A 22,871-nucleotide genomic window follows, 5' to 3' on the forward strand; every position below is an offset into this window, starting at 1 on the left:
GCGCCAGCCATGTTGAATAAACTCCGCTCTCCTCGTATGTTTACTACCGCGCGCAAGTCCCTCGTCCTGCCCTCGTCGCTTTACTAACGTCACGTCCGTCCATCGCTGATTGGTCCACTCCGCTGTCTGTTTGCTGTGGCTTGCGCCGCCCTGGAAATTGTATCCGCTGAATGGTGGCCAGACTCAATAGCTGCAACAGCAGTGAGTCTGGTGTACCAGGCTAGAAATCTTATGGTTGATATGTGACCAGTTCTGTCCCAGCTCTCTGTAATTGCACCTAATTTTTTGTTTGTTTGCTACCGCTGCCAGTAGGTGAAACCTACGGAAGGTGGAGGTTATGTATTCAATTACGTATGTCTGTCTGTTTTGTCTTCAAGATAATTGAAAAACAAATAAAGGGTTTGCTACTAAGTGTACAGGATATGTTTGTAATATATAATGAAATAAGTTATTATTAGGTGATATGATGAGAAGGTCAAAGGTCACAGAGGTCAGAAATAGGGCGATGCTTTGAAATTAGCTGCTTAGGTGGTTCTTAGGGTGCGCCTCTAAATATAAATCTCAAAACTGTGCCTTTTTCTAAGACCACACATTTAAGTATTGGTAATAAATAGCTTGTAATAATTATTTAAACATATCATGTTAACATTAACATTTAATATGAATAAATGAATTTCTCTCCAAAAAACATGGTGTGTCACTGGGGAGCTTTTCTATAATTACGCTTTGCAAGTTTTCTGTGGAAAGCCCTGTACTTTTTGAAAGCCCTCACACATGGCTTTTTTGTTGAATTTGATATTTTTCACGTGTGTGCCATGATTTATTACGCACATTAGACTCAAAAATGCATGTAACAATGTATTTAAAAGAAATTGAATCGTTTTAACGGCTATAAAGGTGTGTGTATGAGTGAGAGGTAGCCGGACGACATTCAGCGGCGCCTAGTTTCTCTGCCTCGTTTCGGCGCCGCTGATTCTGATGAATGTTTTGTCACGTTTATGTCTGATGTACGTAAATCGCAGTCGTTACACAGCTCACACCGACGTGCAGAAAAAGACGCGACACTCTCCTCTCTCGCATACACACACCCCCTGTTCAAAGGCTTAGAACTTTCTTGGGTACTTAATAAATTATCTCAACATTTTTTTCGATTCAACTACAATTTATATTAAAAGGAAACAGGAAAGGTTACACACAATCACACATTCTGTTGTATGAGAGGCGTTTTTAAATAATGCCTCATTATATCGCACAACTACCTATCTGTAACATAGTTAATTTGTCCCACACCGGAGTTAGCTTGACCTAGTTGAGATGCAACTAATGAGCTGGTGCCTCTGCATTTCAACATTTTCTATAGCATTGCCCCACGTCTGACCTCCTCTCTGTTAACATTGGCGGAAACCTTGTTACTCGGCCTGTAAGGTCACTCCTTCCTATTCCCACCGACAAAAACAAAGTTGCAGTGCTCTGCTGGCCTGTACAGCTAGACTATCAGAGACAGAGAGTCTGCATGGTTGTAAATGTACAGGAACAAGCAGTCTTTCAGCACAAAAGAGTGAGCTCATTCCAGAGTTGAAAAGTGTAGAACGGATGAGAGCAATTATGCAACTCTAGCTCCAAAGTTGCATGCTAGGACATGCTGGTAAGTCCACCACCAGTGCCACTATCTCTACAGCCCCTAATTCTCACAAATAAAGTACTGCTACCAGCATGTACAGTCTCAGGGTCATACTCCCTACTATAAATCAGCTTGTCCGTCTACGTTTTGTCAGCCAACACTAAATTCTCTCGTCTTAGTCCAAGTATAACTCCCTGCCTTGGGCTGAACTTCTTTCTCTCTTCCTTCCTTCCTGGTTACCGTCCTGGGGCTCACCTCTACAGCAGTGGCACAAGATGACATCAGCAACCAGAATGCATCACATCCTGAGACAAACAGAGAACTGGAGTGCGCAAAGAACCTTTCTGAGAATAGGGAATGCACTCCAGGTAATGTTTTGTTATTATTCTGGTTTCAGGGAAACCAGTTAGAACATGTTTTAACATGGAAGTAATGTTTTTCTTTGTTTTGTTTAGTTTTTTAACATGTATTTAAGCAAGCAGCTATGCATCAAATATAAGGGCCAGTCCATTCAACTAATGTTAAATTTGCTCAATGGAAAGTTACATCTGGTCTTCTAGTAAATGATTGTTGATTTGTAATTTGTGGGGACTCTGTATTTTTATTTCAACACACATATGCTCACCTTGGTGTGTAAAATCCCCTGTGAAGCGCCATACGGGTTCCCTTGTCAACTTCAATGTGCTGCCATCTCCTGAGAAGGTAAACAATCTCAAATGTAAAATTACCTTTCATGTATTGTATGTATGTTTGGGTGCACAGAAATTCATAGGGATATATGATTTCTAAAATTTAGCATGAAAGCCACAGTAAGTTGCATCCTGTTTGCTTCATTGCTCAGCTTGTTCCACTGCGTCATCACTTCCCTTTCCTGGAAGTGTGCCCACTGCCATTTCATCCACCCTATTTACAAACTGCCTCTATCAGGCTGGTTGTTTGAAATCATTTTGTTTACTTCTCGTGATCCACCAAAAGAAGTTTAGTAACCAACAATACTTAAAACGTCACTTCTTCACTTTAGGAGATTTTCCAAGTCTCAATTAATTAGTAATGAATTAGTAACTTCAGTGTACCTTACTCGTGCGTGGTCAGTTTATGCAGTCAGTAAGGCATTGCAACTCTTTAAATCCATTCAGTTAAAAAATGTATAACAATTAAAGCTATTTTCAATATACTAAAATTATCTAGGGAGAAATACGAAAGTGCCAGTTTACTGCAAACAAAAGCAAACAGTATGACTAAAGACCCTCCCTTTCATGCCAGAGCTGTTGTACCCAGACCAGTAATTATTAAATCTACCTTACAATAACTACTTATTTCAAGTATTCCATCCTATGATGTTACAAATCACTTTGTTATTGCCATTCATGCCACATATTGTATTACCCGACAGTACACTGTGTAATTGTCACCCTGAAATGTAAACCGATCAATTGAGAAGTGGTTTTAATCAGCGCAGTTCCAAAATCAGAATTAAAATGTACAATCTATGCAAGACGGATTTAAACCACCGACTCCTAGTGATAACTGTACGTGCCACATCCTTAGCTCTCTTACCTACAGTTAGGTACATACTCATGACATCGCCACAATTCTCTTTAGCGCTGATTACCTCCACAACGGAATTATCAAATGTGCAAAAACTGCAGAAATTCTATTTTAATTTTGAGGATATTCACACCCAAATGAGGTGAATGGTGTAAGAATTAAAACGCGTATACTGTATTTTTCGGACTACAAGTCGCACCTGAGTATATAAGTCGTACCAGCCATAAAATGCCCAACGAAGAGAAAAAAAAACATAAGTCACATGGGAGTATAAGTTGCCTTTTTGGGGGGAAATTTACTTGATAAAATCCAACACATAGAACAGATATGTCATCTTGAAAGGCAATTTGATATAAAAATATAATAGAAAACAACATGCTGAATAAGTGTACAGTGCATGAACAACGAAATGCGAATATACTGTCCTCACCAGGACGCTACGGCTCGGTCCTGGCTATACAGCGAGCTAAACTCCCAAATGACGCTGCTGGACGTCTATATAATTTGCTGAATCAATTTCGTCCACGATACCAAACAGGTTCAAATCAATGTAAATAAATGATAATTAGGTGCTATTACAGCAATGACACAAACAGTTAGCATGCGTTCGCTAGCATTAGCACATCGTTCAAACAACCACACAACTGGCTCTAAGTGTACGATCGCAGGTGGAAAACCCACAACAACAACAGAAAAGATGATCCACACAGGCGTTGCCTCTGTAGAGATACTTTACAAGCATAAACAATGAACGTAGGTTCGCAGCCCTCTCTCGCTCTCTCAGAGACCCTGCGTAGCTGTCAGTCTTCTTCTGGCGTGTGAGCGCTCTTCTTCGCGTAAACAAGTGCAAGTGCGCCCCCAGGTGGGTGCGAAAGCGCCACAAACTAAAATAATGAATTTCAATTTAAAAAAAAAAGCAATAATACAATTGAACACACATTGCCAAAGGCAGAACGCGAACGTGGCCATAGCTATTAAGAGTTATTTCAGATAACTATAGCATAAAGACCAGGCTAACAAGTTTAAGTTTACCAAACCATCTGTGTCACTCCAAAAATGAGTGATATGTTAAATGTTATCATAATGTGTAAATAATTTCACACATAAGGCGCTCCTGAGTGTAAGTCGCACCCCCAGCCAAACAATGAAAAAAAACTGCGACATATAGGCCAAAAAATAAGGTACATCATATTACTAGCGTGAGTGTTCCACCATGACAACTCTTTGTTCCCGTGTGTATTCACACATGTTCGGTTTCTCTCTGTGTTTCGATTCTCCAAATCCCAACCTTTGCTAGTGGTGGGGTTCCAAAAACACTTAATGATGCACATGTCGACTTGTTACCAAGAGAAGACCCTTGGTTCCACTACAGAACCATTTCAGAATAACATGGATGGCTAGACAGATTTTAAAGGAAAAGGAATCCAAATTCTGCCACAACTTTATTTCCAGCTGCTAGTGCTGCTTGCCAGCCAGAATTCATAAGATTCAATATGACACTACTATGCTACATAGGAAGATGAACCATGGGTGGTAAGATGGATTTAGAAAGGATGGATATCCACAGTTTACTACGATGAGAGGACGCGATGCTGGTGCCAATTAGCCGTTTTCAATGAGTATACAGAAGACTCGATTCCTGACAAAGGCTTCATCCGATGCTTGATGCAATTACAGAAGAGCTGTTTAAGACCAACCGTGGGTGGTTAGACATATTTAAACAGTAAGGATCACCACAATGTGCTACACCAAAGCCGCTATGCTTGGGGTAGGGCTGACAAGCGTTAGCCCTGAGTTCATGAATTACATGTGGATTTTGAGGAGAACACTACAAGCTTATAAATCATGTTGAAATGCATTTTATTTTTTGTTATCCGTAAATGTCGTGACGTGTTTTTAAAAGTTAAATGTTTTCATAGTTTCAAACTGCCTCCGAGGGCACGAGTGGGACTTACGGTGTCTGGCTCCCCTGACAGGTCGATGCAATTGGAGGAGTAGGATGCAACTCAGGATTTTGATGTTTATTTGGCTCACAAAAATAGATTTCATCAATTAAATTTTTGATCATCTAGAAAGAGCTACACACAGGATTAAATCTTTCTGTGTAACATCTCTCTAGATGTCTGCCATCTTGCCTGCCTCACTAACATGCTGGTTGCTATGGACAAGTAAAGGGTCATAAAAATATAAGTAGCATTTCCCAATCAGTTTTTCCTAATTTTGGAAATCAAAATATCAGAGCAAAATGGTTGATGTTATTGGAAAACAGATTATATAATTTTTTTATGAGACCAAAACTTCAGTTTTGGGAAATCACAATGTCTCACTGTGACTCATTTTGTTGTGCCGGGTCATAAACGGTTTATTCTGTAATAGATGCCGTCTACTTACTACTACTTACTAATGAACAGCTTAAACCATGCCTTTAACCAGCTTTATTGAATTTTACACACCACGTTTCTGATATAACATGTTAAAAAGGTCACCTGTTAGAACAACACTAATCAAGTACAACTTGTTAAACTTGTTTATTCTTCCCTTATTTTTGCAATTGACGGAAAAGAGTCATAACAATGGGAAACTTCAACTAAAAAAAGAGAACGTGTACTTTTCTGAGTGATTCATATTCCTTGACGAAGGCCTGCATAACAATACTGTTACATGAGTTTCAGATAATCAGCTTAAAAAAGTCCACACAATTCTTCCTGCTAGCTCCTCCCGTTCATACAACTGGTATACTTAAGTCTGTCAACCGCATCATGGGAGGCAAAACCCATGCCAGATAACAGAAAAACATGCTGACTTGTATCTCAAGTATGGGCTGTCTGTGCTGTGGCTTTGAAGGCGGTGGTCATCAACTACTGCATACCACTTCCCTCTTTTATTTCAGTGGTGTATAATAAAAATACATTTACAAATACTTTGGAAAAATACAACAACAACAAAATACACGCGATCATGGAAAAGGAGGAATAACACAATGGGTCCATGACAGTAGGTCGACGGGGATCAATAATACTAATCTAAGCGGTAGGCAGAGAGCCGGTAAGACAACTAAACAAATACACTCAAATACCAGCACAACGTAGTGGATTTCAAAACAAGGGCGGCAGACAAACAAGCTAGCAAATGCACGAATTTCGAGAGTACAAGGTGTGAATGGCTCCCAGAGAGTTCATATCTTGGCACCCTTCTCTTGGATGGCCGAGGCTTGAATACAGGTTTGATGAGCTTGAATTGGCTGCAGGTACGACGTCGGGAACGATCCGACAACTGGCTCTGTAACAAAATACGATCTGACCAACAGAATGTAACAGCCGATGCCGACCAAAAATGACGTCATGCCCGGGTTACAAAATCGCGTCATCAGCCCTCCCCGCACAGAGAGCGCCGAGTGGGCAACAAGGGACAAGTCTGTGAAAGTGTCCATTCCCGGCATCTACTGTATCTCCATGCGTGAAAGCAATGACGCAAGTAAATCCCACGTCACCTTATGCAGGAATTTACCGGGATACGTGTGTGAAAGGGGGTTAAGTAATATTATATGTAAAATGAGTTGAAAACGGTTGCCGTGAAGAGTGCTTTATCAACAAATCAATTCCACCAATTGCAAAGAAAGCCTAATGATGTGTTCAGATCGGCCACATTTTGTTGCGCGACAACCCGTCACTCGCACTATGCCCGTCGCCAAATGCCGTTTTGTTCACACCAACCTTTACATCGCCAAAAGCAGCTCGGACAACTTCTGCTTCTAATAAGTAATATAACAACTTCAATCCTTTAATTTTAGGTTTTTCTTTTCCTCCTAATATTACTCCAAACTCCTAATATTACGCCCAAAATAGTTTTGTGTTGATAAAAACCTTAACTTGATAAAAGTCTTGGGCCTTAACGTAAAAATAAGCAACAAAACGAATTTAGTCTCATAGTATTACGATTTTAATCCTTTAATATTACAATGCATGACTTCATTCTCGTAATATTACGAGTTTATTTCATAATAGTTTGACTATTATGGTAGTTCTATTTTGTTTTCTTTCTTTCTTTGGACTTTTGTTGACTAGATACTGAGGAAGGTTCCGGGCTAGCTCCCAGCAACTGAAGTCATGCAAATGAGAAAACATAATGTATTTGATTAGCCGTTTCCTCATCGTCGCTGGAATCTGTCACTAAGCCTGTCGCAATATGCAATAATTCCATTTATCGCACGATAAATAAAAATGAATGCGGTAATTTTTCCGGTGCGATTTATTGCCTCGCTTGCATGTGCGTGCGCGCGTGCGGCAGACGTGCTGTTAAAAGTTTGGATTCCTTGTTACCAACTGCGCAAAATGCATCTTCGTTCCAGGTCCGGCAAAAAATAGTGCCGGAGCCAATCGTTCCCATTATATCCTATTGTTCAACGTATACCAGCCGCGTCAGTGCTCCGGATTGACTGCGGACCATCTCCGGCGCGCCGGTGTTGGTGACGTGTGAGTGCTCCCGTCAGGGGTGACATTTCACGCAGGGCAGCTATTTTTCGGCACAACGCTTCATATTTCCAACGAAGTCCGACAAAACATTGTTACCGACTTGGCTGTTACGAACAACCTCGCTTTGACAACCGAGAGCTGAATGGAAATGATGAACATTGAGTGGCAAATTAAGAGCGGTGTGCTTCAAACTCGTCCTGTTTATGAAAGTCGATTGTCATATGCTGGTGTTGTGCAGTAATGAGCAGACGTGACTTCAGTGGCGTTTGCTTACTTTTATAATGCGCGCACACACTAGATATCATGAAATAGCCAACGAGATGTGCTACGTCCCATGCCATTGGCTACGTGAGCCCAGAGTGATTATGGGACACGTAGTCCTTATACTACATCGATTAATTCTAAACTGTGATGACTAAATGGAAGTTAGGAAGGCCAAATCAATCCATACCAGTGACTATAGATAATGTTGCAAATATTGTTAATTCAGTACGTGACACAGATGGATTTGGACCACAAATAGGATGTCTTGCTCATGTGGTAAACCTAGCTGCTAAGAGAGCTGTAGCAATCAACAGTGTGCCCCGCCTCACTTTACAAACAGTAAAAATTGTTCTCAGCACATTTATATAAAACTTTTTCAGATCAGCAAGAAGTAAGCACATAAATATTATGCACTAAAATGCATGTTTATATGATGGCAATTTAATTTTTGCTCGTTAGCAAAAAAAAAAAAAAAAACAAAACAAAACAAAAAATTTTTTCAGAGCATTAAATGTATCGAATCGGATCGAAAATTGTGTCCCCTGTATCGAAAATCGTACCGAACCGTGACTTAACTGTAATTGCATCCCTATGGAACACCATTGCAGAAGCTATGAGGGGAAAAGTTTTCATTTGCATGAATGCTTAAGTTATTAAGTGCAATTTATTTTATTTTTTCTTGAAAAACACATTTTATTTATGCTGTGTTTCTGCGCGGTATTAATATTGTTGTCTTTTACTTAAGAGGCATGGTCTATTGTTTATAGTTGTGATTTCTTAAAAAGTATTTTTGGATTTAAGAGTCAATATTCATCGCATTTAAATGGGTGTACTTGATCTATTAAGTATTCTGTTATTGTAAATTGGTTTAAAAAAAATTGGGGGGCGCAATAATATCGCATATCGCAATAATTTATGAGATAAATTATCGCACACTAAAATTTGTTATTGCGACAGGCCTATCTGTCACAGAAAGCTCTACTCAGCAATCTTCTCTGCCGTGTGAAAACTCAACGCGCAACATCACGGGGCGCGGCATATCTGGTCAAACTGTAGACGTCGCACCTGACGCTGCCCTTCCACATGCGATTTCATTGAATTTGTATGGGAGCCCATGGTGCGACTTGAAAAAAATACACGGCCGTTGGGAACGCACAAAGTTGTGTAACGAATACATCAAACTTTACGTAGTACACAATACAATTGAGAAAACCTGATTCGGCATATTTTCCTATGGTTTACAGTACAAACAGCCATTATTTTATACTTGAATATTGTCTTTCGCAGGTGGCGCATGAGGAGCTTTTTAAAAATATAATTAAAAAAAAAAAAAAAGTCGTTCTAAAACAATCTGTCTGGCCTTTACTAAGCATAGAGAGATTTACAGCATTGCTTGCAGGATATAGTCACGTCACAAAAAATATTTCGAGATATTAATTTGAATTTATATTATTTTAAATTTATTTCCCCATATTGGCCAGCCCCTCTTTGTAGCTGTACTCAGTGCGTTGCTGCCGCTGCTGCTAAGCTCAGAACAGCACCAGTGTCACGCAGTCAGAACCAGAATAGTGAAGAGGACATTCCTGCTTAGCAGAAATAAAAGCCTGAAACTTGAGCTCTCTGGGACAATGACTTGTGGGCCAACAATAAACATGGACACACCCAAAACAAACGGGACAGGAGCACGCACATGGACACACAATTACAAACTCACAAAATCACACCCAATTTTTTGGGAAGACTAACACCATGCTGGAGTAGAGTTCAGCTTCACAGCAGAATTTGCAGGTGCTACTCTCCGTCTTCTCTTTCCACATAAAAAAAGAAAAAAATGCTAAAAGATCTAGACTTTAAATCCTCTGTGTGTATGAATTACAGTATGAATACTTATTTGTGTGCACTACCGATCTCTTCAGAGTACATGCTGCCTATCACACATGCCAAAGTTTACAGATGTGGAAAAAGCAGTATGGCAAGGTAATGAGTAGATCGAGCTTCAGATCCTTTTTGAACTCCCTGAATGTCAGTTTTAGGGCATTTCAATTATTTACAAAAACAAACACATCGATGCACGTGCAAACAAAATATCTCCACTGCTTCACAAGAGCTTAGGACATCAAGTACAGAAAGGAAATCCGAAATAACTTCCTGTTTTTCTTTGGAAAAACTTCACTACTTCCTGTTAAGCATGCAGCCAACATCAATAGTCCTGTATTTTCCAGGATAAAAGTAACAATTTTTTCATACTTTGGCTGGGCCTGCGAATCATAGATGCGACCTATATAATGCTAAAATATACTACAATGTTACATCTTCTGAAATTTTATATCGGTTAACCATGGAGAAAACACCACCCAGACCCAGCTGAAAGGAAGCCCAATATACAGAATTGCCTATATTATATATTTAACCAAAACAGTATAGTAAGAATCAAACAGGATTATCGCTTTGGAGTTATTTGATTAGATTTATTAATTTTTAGGGAATGTCTATTTTAATTCAATTTTGCATGCCTCAAGATCAGAAGGCCTGGACAGTGCTTCCTCCTGTACAGTACTGTAGTACAGTGTATTTCTTGTGCATTCCTACGTTTATTTCTAACCATACCAGCTGCAAACAAGTCTGGAAACGTTGAAGTTTATTTTGAATGAAAATATTAGCAGGCTGGACTTTGTCAATTCGTCATAAATTTTCTATGGAGCTGAACAAAGAAAGATATGAGGCCTGTGCAGAGCACGGAAAAAACACGGAATGTTTTAGAAGTACCGTATTTTTCGGACTGTAAGTCTTATTTTTTTCATAGTTGATAGTTTGGGGGTGCGACTAATACTCTGGAGAGACTTATGTGTGAAATTATTAACACGTTGTTATATCATGTTGCATGTTATTTTGGTGTTTTGAAGTGACACTGATGGTTTGGTAAACTTGTTAGCATGTTCTTTATGCTATAGTTATCTGAATAACTCTTAATAGCTATGTTACGTTAACATACTGGCCACGTTCTCCTTTCGTTGTTCATGCAACATTATCATACTGTACACTCATTCAGCATGTTGTTCACTATTGTATTTTTTTTAATTGCCTTTCAAAATGACATATCTGTTCTATGTGTTGGATTTTATCCATTAAATTTCCCCCAAAAAAGCGACTTATACACCGGTGCGACTTATATATGGTTTTTTCCTCTTCGCTGGGTATTTTATGGCTGGTGCGACTTATACTCCGGTGCGACTTATAGTCCGAAAAATACGGTAATATTGACAACAATTTGCTCACTGCAACAGTAAACGAAGCTGACCCAACAAAGCCAAGTTAGCTAAGCTAACAGCAACGTCGGTGAGCTGAGTATTACCCAAAATTGTAAGAAAAAGGTGGTGTGCATGCTACGAGAGTTGAAGACAGCTGAGATTGGCAATTGTTGACCTGAAACTATGCTACATTATAGCTTGCCAAGTAAAATCGAGCTAATGCTCCAATACTATAATTTCAATACCAAGTTAAGCAACTATACAATAGCGTACCGCACGAATGTTATATTTAGACCGCAAGGCTGCGTGACGTCACCATCGTAAACCGGAAGTGGGTCAACATAGAAGCGCCCTCGCATGTTTGTACTGCTTGTTTTCTGCTGGTCATCTTTCAAAAAAGAACATGTTGAGTAAACACTGCTGCTATGGTCTTTGTAGAAACGACGCCAGACATCAATATGTCTTCTTCATACGTTTCCCGAAGCCAAAAACTCAGAGGAAAAAACGTGAACAATGGATCAACTTGTGCACACCGCCAAAAGACCAGTTTAACGCCAGTAAAGTGAAGCCATTCACCTTCATATGCAGTAAACATTTTGTTAGGGGCTATAGTCCTACAGAGGACAAAGAGGTAAGCCATTTTTATATTTTTGCTTCCTTTTTAGTGTGGCGTTTTGCCATGCTGCTTCTGTCTGACAATGAATGACCTGAAAAAAATTAAAATGGTATCCGACTGCCACTGTTGTTACCTTTTCTGTTGTAAAGAAACAACTTTAGTAAGGGGGGCGTGTAAATAAAATAAGATTTGTTATTGGTGAAAAAAGTTAAGCGTGCTTGTTGGCTGTCACTGAGTAGCATTTGAGATCGCTACACAAAAATAGCAATGCAAATTACTCCCAAGAACGGTCAGAGACGCAAGACAACCAGAGGATATAATATATAAGAAAGACAGGGCACATGGTGGTAAAGGATAGCTTGTTGAAACGGGAGAATGTCATTGTCAGCGGCGTAAGGCAATGGACAAATGAAAAAGGTGTCGATAAAAAAGCTACCTCTGGATCATGTCGGCTCTTTTTCCCGTCTTATTTAGCCTTCGACACTAAAGTAACTGAACATTTGTATGTTCTTCCACATCTTTACCAGTGAATTTGCACCAGGGACATCATTTTAGGACAGAATTGGTAGGTTTAGCTCAGCAAACATCTCGTTCATACACTATTTACATGAATTTAGCATTAGGGACAAACGCGAGCTTGACCCGCCTAGCAACAGTTGCTAACGTCATGAATATTATTGAGCAAAAGTAACGTGTTGCGTGCGGTACGCCATTCTTTTAAACTGCTCGTTTATTGCTGAAGTGACAAGTGACTGTATTTGAGCTACTTGTCGATAAATGGCCAACAACATATGGCACCCCCCCCTAAAGTAAAGTTCCAAGTTACCTATCCATGTTTTTTCTTTGTTGTCGTTTTCAAATACTTCATATTATTTTATTGAACTACAAATATGAAAGGACTGTCAAGGAAACAGACAAATATGCTGGCAGAGAACACATAGGGAAGAAACTGAGTGAGAAATTAAAGACTGAGTTTGGAGGCTGCTTGCAATGGTAGCTTCTCATATTGTAAATTGGAAAGAAAAGAGTTTGTGTGCATCCTAATTTCTCAGCAGCAGGCTGGGTTTTGCTTGGCAATAGTAAACTTAATTTTTGTTCAGAAAGATCATGTGATGACTTGCCGTTGATAGACCGTGCGGTTTTGATGCCATCAATTCAATACTCACATTTGCAGCCTAACTACTTGCAGACGGTCGGCAACTCATTAAACTAGTTGCAAAAACATGCACACTGATTGAGGCAACTGAAATATTCAGTGGTGTTCAGCTGTGTCACCCTCTCTGTAACTTTTTAAGACCCAATTATGACCATTTAAAAAAAAATTAATACCTATTTCACAGCCAAATCAAACATGAAAAACAAAATCAGCGTTTATGTTAATTTATTTCTCAAAACTGGAAATGTGGAATGTGTACAGGATGTAAGAATGCAGCATATTGAATAGGCTACTCACGCGACAACACCACAGCGCAGACACAGACCACAGACAACAGGCCAAGTAGAGGCATTTTCGTTAGCAATAGCATTTAGTATGGCGAGCTTTCTCTTAGACTCTCGGGCAACCACAACACCTCTACTTTCGTGGTTGCTGTTGACCCACATGATGTGCGTAGAGCCACTCTCGCAGATTTACTAGCAATCGCAGCTGGGCTGAGATGCAGGGGGGCTGCAGCACTAGCAGCTAGCCGGCTAGTGTTAGCTGCTGTCGCTTAGCTTGCATTAGCAACTTGCTGGCTGGCTTTAGCATCTGTCTCTCCATGCTCGTGAGCAGCTGGCTGGCTTAAACAGGCAGATTGAAAAACGCCGCCAATGGAGGGAGTTTGTTTCTTTCCTCTCATGGAGGTTTTTTGCCTGGATTTATCATGGGACTCTAGCGCCTTGATGCCCATTGTACCCAGCTGAATTTTTTTTTTTTTTGCATATGATGCAAAAAGCCTCGAACACACTGGTATCCACTGGTTTGAGCCAAAGGCGAAAGGATTGTTTACTCAATCCCGCATCGGTGAATTTACATTTCCCTATCTCACTAATATGAAATGTATGGCTAGGTGTAAAAAAAAAAAAAATGCATCTGTGTGGTGTAGAGCAGGGGTCCCCAACCTTTTTTGCACCACGGACCGGTGTTATTTGGGTCTTTTTTTTTTCACGGACTGGTGTTCTGACAAATTTTGCAACCCATCAAAAATTGCAACGATGTGGTTCTGCGCATGCGCGTAACGTTAAACATAGCCGCGAAATGTGCAAATGCAGCGATTCCAAAGTAAACACTACAAACTTTCTTGAAAGAAAGGAATATTAACTTACGTTTGATCATGGAAGGACTTGTAGAAAAGTTCTCCTCAGATTCATCCTGCCACGTAAGCTGCACACAACAGCTGCACACCACGCTCACCATTAACGACTTTGCCTCGTCGTTAAACATTAATTAAGAAGCACGCTTCACAAAGATACGATGTTGGAAATTGTAGCAAGGTTTTCAATGCTCTTGTCGCGATGTCAGGATATTCCAGAACGACTTTTATCCAGAACCTCGGTAGAGTTGTTGTCTCAAATGTACGTTTAATAAGGTCGCCGTCATTTGCGAGCTCTCCGTTTATTCACAAACGGGTCACAAATCCACTCCTTTGCAGTTCGTGGGTCTTCGAGGTTGTAGGCTCGTCAGGTGCCCTTTTCGCCGTAAAAATATCTCCAAAGACGTCTGTTTTCCAGTTATCTTCGCTTGTGTGGGGGCTAATTATTTCCGGGAACAAATGTGTTCCGCCCGCGGCCTAGTAATACGTTATTATTGAGGACAAGCGCAAATAGATATATTATATACACAAACAATATGTACTGCTAGCAGTCCAATCAATGGACTTCTATGACAACATTGTAATCTATCCCGTAGTATTATATCTAGAGTAGACAGAGATAGTGGTGTGCTAAGCAGGGGCACAGGGTTAATTCGGCCAGAATGCGGTCGTTATTAAATTATTATTTCTGTGCTGCCCGGTAGCAAATGCGCCACGGACCGGTACCGGTCCGCGGCCTGGCAGATGGGGACCCCTGGTGTAGAGCATGACATTTTGTCGGGACTCCCGTCGTGACACGGGATTCACGCGGAAATCCCGCGGCCGAGCCGGGACATGAATGAAAGTCGACGGGACCGTGCAGCAGAGGGAGTGACATCGATCTGTATAATAATAGTTATCTTTTTCAGCTGGTCACACTGCACACCAAATTGAAGAAGCAGCCATATTTGTAGTCATCTTTCAGTGACCCAATGCTGTTTTGACTTGGGTTAGCAAGTCAAAAGAACTACACAATATCCCATAATCCATCAGTGTTTGCAATCGACAATTTTGACCCATGGCTGCGTTGAGTTCTCAATGATTGGCTCCTCTGCCCAGTTTGTTTATTGAGGCTACGTTATTTAATCAAAATGACTAATGACACTTTTGAGGAGAAATTAAACACGGAGAAGTTATACATCATACATTTTAAGACCCAGATATGAAAACTGAATACTTTTTAGGTATTATTTCCCAATTGAATACTTTTAAGACTTTTTAAGAGCTCTCAGGAACCCTGAATAAGACACAACTTAAACTATGGTGTAGTAGATCAAGCAGATATATTAGGCATTCGTTGGGACATACTGTATAAATACTATGTTCAGAAAGAACAGGCATTAGTCCTGGTTGTGTTGATACCTTGACTATGTGAGCGCTTATGAAGTCCAATGATGACAGCAGCAAGGGAGAGGAAATATTTCAAAGCAGAGGAAAACTGCTTTTATAGGCCTGTTTTTCTGTAGAAAAAAACAACCCTCAGCCAGCACACACAAACAATTCACACAGCCGTGGCAGTCAGTGTGACGATCATCCAATTTTCTCACACAAAATGCAACGTTTAGAAAAAAACTGGAGAAATAAATGAAGATGGGAACAAAGAGGAGGCTGATTCAACTGTGTGTGTGTGCATCCCCCAAATGTGTCTCATACAACTATCCATCATTTATGCGGACAAAGAAAAGAAAGGAAAAGGAAGGGACCCACGTGTACTGTGATTTAACTATAGAACTCAAAATGCTGCTGCAGAAAACCAATATTTACTTTTTCCCAAATAGCTCTGACCACTGGTTTAACGGCAAATAGATACAAACAAATAAAAACATGGAAGAAGTCTGTGAGAGGAAATGAAACATACAAAGATTGATTCGGTGATTCTGGGAGAACCGGTTATCGCAGCGGGCTAATATCATGGAAATTCGTTCATTAATCATTGGCCAATTCGCCTTTATCAGCACAGCCAGAGCACTAGGTTCTGATCTGCCTTCATGCTACCCGCTCTAATAATACAAACAGCTTCTCCATCTGTGATTAAAAAAGAAATCTCATGTTGCCAGAGATAATTCAGAGTGAAAATATGTCAGCCACCATGAATATTTGATGCAGTTTTTGAAGGGGGAAAAAAAATATTGAGCTAAGAGGAGTTGCTTGGATTTAGAATTGTGCCTGTACATATTTCACATAGTCATTTTCAGACTGCAGCGCAACACTGAATCTCTCCCAGTGATTTTTCTCTCCACCCACACTGCGCTCTCTACCCCTCCCCCCACGTTCCTGTTGGATTGGTGGAGTAAACACAGGAAGAGAGCGGGCTCTGTTCCACCATGCCAAAGCTGAGGCTGGGCGTTCCTGCAGCGCTCCTGCGCCGGGGTCAAAAGTTTACTGTGGTTTTCGTTTCACCTTTCCTCAGCCAATCACGGTGCAACACTGTAGTGCGTGAACTCTGACCCCTACAAAGAATTCTGCTCAAAAGATTGTCTCACGCCAGTTTCACGACTGCACCCCAGCTCCATCTCCTGACTTTCCTCTCACGGCTTCTTTCCCTTTCTTTCAATAGACTAGTTTCATGTGTTGACAGGGATCAGAGGTGCAAGAGGAAAAAGTAGACAAGGTGGACAGCAAAGAAAGACTGGCCAATTTACCTGAGAAGTGGATTGTTACAAATGCCGTGGTTCTCAACCTCACTGGAAGTAGTGCAGCTTTCAAAAATATTCGTGATTATTTATTTTCAAGTGGCACTCTCAAATACTTAAATCCAAGTATTGTCAATTTCTTTGATTTTGTCTAGCATTCAAAAAAAGGATTGTTTACCAAGATATCTTGGAGCAAATGTTATGAAGGCTTTGCTAGTCAGAGGATATAACGTACGTAATTTCCCGAATATAACGCGCATTTTTTTCCCCCCAAAATCAAATTGTAAAATCATGGTGCGCATTATAAACGGGTACATGGATGGAGACAGATATATTATATATATATATGTAAACCAATTTTCTTTTAATTGACACGGCCACGTTGTGTTGAAGAAACGTATGCGGCAATGCGCTGCCGACCATTACGGTACGTGACGTCAGCATTTTGTTTCAGTCATACTTCACTCTGATCGGCCGAATGATTTCGTCTGTGTTAAATTCTGCTTTTTTCACTCTTCATAAAGCACAGAATTTAGTTTCTTGAACTCATTTGAGTCAACGTTTATTGCACCTCCGCAACTCGGACCATAACAAACGTAACAACACAAACTTCCTGTGTGTGTCCGTCAACTATGTCTGTTCCTCGGGAAACTCAAACCCAAATAACAATAGTTCCTATTGTTACTGTCGTGTCGACAGCGATGAGCTCTCTCGGATTTCCAACTTATGTTCTCACTTTCATTTTACCATTACCGTATCAATCCATGGAAGAAACATTTATTCATTATGATGAAACGAGCAAGTTATACAGCAGCCTTTAAAAGAAAAGTCACATCTGTTTTGTTTTCTCCTAGATTGTGGTAAATTGGAGAAGTTGTCAAATCATATTATTACCGTAAATAGCAATATGCTATGCTTATGCTGTGTTTCACCAGTCAGTAAAATGACATTTCTGTATGTGTACACGAGCTCTGTTTTCTTGTATTCTTATATTTATTGATGATAAAATTAGGGTGCGCATTATAAACGGGTACAATAATTTCCCCTAGATTTTACAAGTAAATTTGGGGTGCGCATAATACACGGGTGCGCCTTATATTCAGGAAATTACGGTAGTATGAGTTGGTGACTCAAAAAAGATTGAGATTATTGTTGTTTGGAAGTGTTGAGGTCTGGTCACTGTGCACTTTTGTATGTGTGTTTTCAGAGCAGACCAATGTACAAGCTATAAAGCAGCACAAAACAAAGTCTGGACAGTGATGAGCAGGCAGCAAATTGTCATCCAGTTTGACATAATGTCACTATCCAATGCAGTGCAACACCATTGACTACTTCCAAAAAATACCATATGCAAGTGATATTTCCATTAGGAGTGGGAACCTCTTGGTACCTCACGATACAATACAAAGCTCACGATAACAATGATCTGACGATATGGCGATACAACGATTATAGATACATTGGTTCATTGGTCTAGGATTTTCAACAAACAACTAATAAAGAGAAAAACAAATGTCTGCTTTGAATTGGAATGAGTTTATCACTAGTAGACGTCCCATCCATTTGAACTGGGAGGGTGGCAGCGAATGAGCGAATGTTCATTCACTGCCATCTCTCCCACTTCAAACGGATTGAACGTCTATGGCCGTCAGTGGCAGCCAAATCAGCAATGAGGTAATTTTGGGCCATTTAAGGTCATTTACCTGTTGATTTTCAGTTACTTCCTGTTGATTTTGGGGTATTTTATGGGTCACTTCCTGTTTATTTTGAGTTACAGAACATGAAGTGACCTGGGAATCACCCAAATGAATAGGCAGTGACTCAAACTCAACAGGAAATGACCTGTAACTGCCCTAAAATGAACAGCAAGGGACCTGTAAATGCCCCGAAAAATGGACCAAATGACTGTAAATGCTCTGGTTTTGAATGATCGAACGTTCTCAGTCTAAATGGAATTGGGCGTCGAGCACCGTCAATGGCAGCCTTAGCGTTAACTGGGACACTATTATTTTTTATTATTATTTATTTTTTTAACATTGACACCTTTTTAAAACAATATTTTGATTCTTGACAGGAGCATATCGATAAACTTTTGGGATAAAAAGTATGACGATATATCGCCATTTCGATATTTTGTCACACCCCTAATTTCCATAGAAACTGATAGTATAAGTTTTAAGTGAATAGGAGATTTTGGTTTGCAGTTAGTCTTCTTGACTACAACATTGCATAAACAATGTCACGTGGACTTCACCATTGCACAGCAACGCAGCGACTTCAAAGAGTGTCAGACTGTTTTCTTTGTCCTTAAAGGCCGAGTTATACTTCCGCGTCAGACCTACGCCGTCAAGGAAGAACCGAGTTACGACCCTACGCCGTAGCCTGACGCGCGCCTCTCGAATTTTCTAACTTTCGCGTCCCGTAGACGTGTATGACGTGGCGAAAACGGACTGTGATTGGTCCGCTCAGACTGTTGTTTCCGGTTTAGCGCCAAATCACCGCCATTGTAGAATAGAATCAAACATAATTTTCTACACGCAAAAATGGACCAAGCCGACGGGAGTATCATCGAAGAGCAAGTCTCGTCAAGACATTATTGTGATTGCCAAATGGCAAGGTCGGCGATTGAAAAAAAAAAAAAAAATGGAAGAACCACCGAGACGTGTGTTCGGAATCGAGTGGCCACACGAAGCGGTGACCCAGTCGGCCAAAAACTGCCGACTTTTTATCACTTTATGTCGTATTTTTGGTTGGTGCACTTCATCATTTATTGTGTACATATGTTGGCTGTGAGTCTGTGACTTATTTACGTGTCACACTTCAAGTATATGAAGAATAAAGCACAGATTTGGTGTCAAAAGAGTTGTTTTGATCTTTAATTTTCAATGACACAGTTGACACACGATACATCATAACTGATTGAGAGTGCCTCGGTGCTATTTATGATAACGTTAAAATCAAGGCTCCCGACGCAGACACGGCAAACAAATCGGGCTGGAGGGCTTTGCAGACCTTGAACGCAGTGTTTGACGCCAGTTTGAAGCTAGCTGCCACAGCTAGCTCTCTCCACCCGAGTCTAAAACTCTCTGTGCGGCATCAAAAGTCGGCCAGACCGCCTCGAAACAGTCTTCTGCGTCGCCTGCCCCTCAACATTTGTATGTTCAATATTTATTCAGTGTTGATGAGCAGAATATTTACTTTCAAGAGTTCCATCTTGCATTGTTTATTTTTTCTCCGACTAGCGGAAATCAACAAGCATGCCCCCAAAACCGTACAAACATAACGCCACATCCCTCGAGTGGCTTGGCGGTGAATTACAGAGCAACGCGTTCCCTCACCGCAGAACTATCGAATGTCGAATGACGCCGTAGTCGCTGCGCCGTCACCGCAACGCGGGAGTATAACTCAGGCTTTACAGTGACAACGGCGCTCCAGTGCAACTTTGCCCATATTGCGAAGTGGCCTACCAGGAAGTAGCATTATTTTTTGCCTGTTATTTGGTCTTTTGCCGTTGGCACTCTTAAATTACTCGGCAAATCCCTCACCTTTGCACTGTCTGATGTTATGGCGACAATAGTCCTGAATTTAAATATTTTTCAACCAGACATCTGACGCTGGCCTGGCAAATGCCTAACTGAAGGTGGCTTGTCAATGGCACGCTTTGCCCTGTTAAATGCAGTGTGAAAAGGCCTTCATGGACAGACGGACGAATTCACGCACATACTCATTGTGTGTGTTGACCTCCTTGCAATCGGCTCAAACCAAGGTAAAGAACCACAGGTATAAAATGTAATAAGATGTCAGGGTTTCCCCTAGGATTTTTGAAGCTGTGGTTGCGGGCTGGATCAGAGTCGTACAGCCTTACCACGTCATGCCGCGGAGAAATTGCGTCATATCATGGCACATGAAATTTTTTTTTGCACATTTTTACCCAAGAAGAACCATAACAAAGATCTATTTGAAATATTTCATTACCCAGGCTAATCTCGTAGCTCCCAGCTACGGACCTACGGTACATGTACGTAAAATGGGTAGCTGATTACATCTTACCCTAAGTAATAAAATGACTTTTTTTCTTGTAGCAATTGTACGACTTATACAGTATGTCGTAGTCGTTCTTTTTCCCTTTTATTTGGCCCTAATTTGGAATGAGCTCGAGGAGAGGAGTCGGTATTGGCTTACCCACTTTATTGTGGCAACAATAATAAAGAAAAACAATAACACCATAACAGCGGGCTGCCGCGACAAGCGACCGCTATCTCTTGCTATTTCACCCGTTCTCCCACTCTTTCTACTCGCTTTCCACTACGTCACAGCTCTCCAGTTCGATCGTCTCTTAAGGGGACTACGTGTAGTTACGGACATTACAGTACACAATGAGTAGTTAGTAACCCTTCACACTAAGCTGCCGTTAGTTTGAAATGGCCTTAGAAAAAAAAAACTAACAAACAAAAAAAAACATCTCATTTGTACGGCATGGCGGCTTTTATTTTGGTGTTGTGGTGCGCCACAATCTGTTATATGTAGGGGAAACCCTGAAAGTGTAACGTTCCTCTCATATTTATTACAGCTCCACCTACTGTACAGAGAAAGAATAACCCAACAAGAGTGCGTAAATGCAGTTTGCTGCATCAGCTGACACAGAAATGAACCGGAACTTTACCTAGTCAAATATCGGGAACTTTTCCTGGTAACATTATCTCTAAATACAGCAGGTTATGTTATGCGTCAGAGTGCAGAGGCTGATGACGTAGTTATCTCACGACACTACATTTCCTAATTTTTCTTCTCTTATGGACAAAATTACATTTGCCAAGCAGTAAACAAATAACAGTCACGAAGTAGATACGATAACTTTTCGCCGATCCTACGACTTAAAAAGAGACTTAAGTTTTTAATGGGACAGTGGGCAACTGACTGAGCAAAGGCGGTACAAGTGTTCCTAGCTAATTTTCTTGAATTTTTTTTTTTTTTTTTTTAAATAAATGTCATTGAGGACGTGTCATTTATCAATCTAGTCTTTTACAAATGCATGGGTCAGATCGGTAAAGTAAATGAACTTAATTTCTTCGGCAGGATCAAGAAAATGGTAAATAGGCATGACTCCATTCCCAAGTCACACACTGAATATTGAAATCTGCTGAGCTGTGTAAGTACTACTGCATTTCCCTCTAGTCAGAACGCAGCTGAGCCAGTAAAGCACTAGTACATTTCCCTATGTCTGAAAATCACGCTCTTGCTAGATTCCAGGTGACACTACCAGGTAATATTGCATTATATCCATCCATCCATCCATTATCTTCCGCTTATTCCGGGGTCGGGTCGCGGGGGCAGCAGCTTCAGCAGGGAAGCCCAAACTTCCCTCTCCCCAGCCACTTCGGCCAGCTCCTCGGGCGGGATTCCAAGACGTTCCCAGGCCAGCCGAGCGACATAGTCTCTCCAGCGTGTCCTGGGTCGACCCCGGGGCCTCCCGCCGGTGGGACATGCCCGGAACACCTCTCCAGGGAGGCGTCCAGGAGGCATCCGAACCAGATGCCCGAGCCACCTCAACTGGCTCCTCTCAACGCGGAGGAGTAGCGGCTCGACACCAAGCCCCTCCCGGATGACCGAGCTTCTCACCCGATCTCTAAGGTAGAGCCCGGACACCCTGCGGAGGAAACTCATTTCGGCCGCTTGTATCCGGGATCTTGTTCTTTCGGTCACGACCCACAGCTCGTGACCATAGGTGAGGGTAGGAACGTAGATCGACCGGTAAATCGAGAGCTTCGCCTTTTGGCTCAGCTCCTTCTTCACCACAACGGACCGGTGCAGAGTCCGCATTACTGCAGACGCTGCACCGATCCGCCCGTCAATCTCCCGCTCCCTCCTACCCTCACTCGTGAACAAGACCCCAAGATACTCGAACTCCTCCACTTGGGGCAGGATCTCATCCCCGACCCGGAGAGGGCATGCCACCCTTTTGACCTGAGGACCATGGTCTCGGATTTGGAGGTGCTGATCTTCATCCCAACCGCTTCACACTCGGCTGCAAACCGCCCCAGTGAGAGTTGGAGGTCACGGCTTGATGAAGCCAACAGCACCACATCATCTGCAAAAAGCAGAGATGAGATGCTGAGGCCACCAAACCGGACCCCCTCAA

The 22,871-nt window shown here is 41.3% G+C and overlaps 1 protein-coding gene across 2 annotated transcripts in view; it reads right to left on the reverse strand.

Annotated features, from left to right (window-relative positions):
* Positions 1 to 22,871, reverse strand: part of ncoa3 (nuclear receptor coactivator 3) — a 56,773-nt gene that overhangs the window by 23,940 nt on the left and 9,962 nt on the right. For both annotated transcript variants that reach the window (XM_057844820.1, XM_057844819.1), the window contains exon 2: positions 2,247 to 2,315. The gene's annotated coding sequence lies outside the window, so the exon portion shown is untranslated. The remainder of the gene's footprint in view (positions 1 to 2,246; positions 2,316 to 22,871) is intronic.

Source organism: Corythoichthys intestinalis, chromosome 9, assembly GCF_030265065.1.
Source record: "Corythoichthys intestinalis isolate RoL2023-P3 chromosome 9, ASM3026506v1, whole genome shotgun sequence".
In the NCBI taxonomy this organism is placed as follows: domain Eukaryota; kingdom Metazoa; phylum Chordata; class Actinopteri; order Syngnathiformes; family Syngnathidae; genus Corythoichthys; species Corythoichthys intestinalis.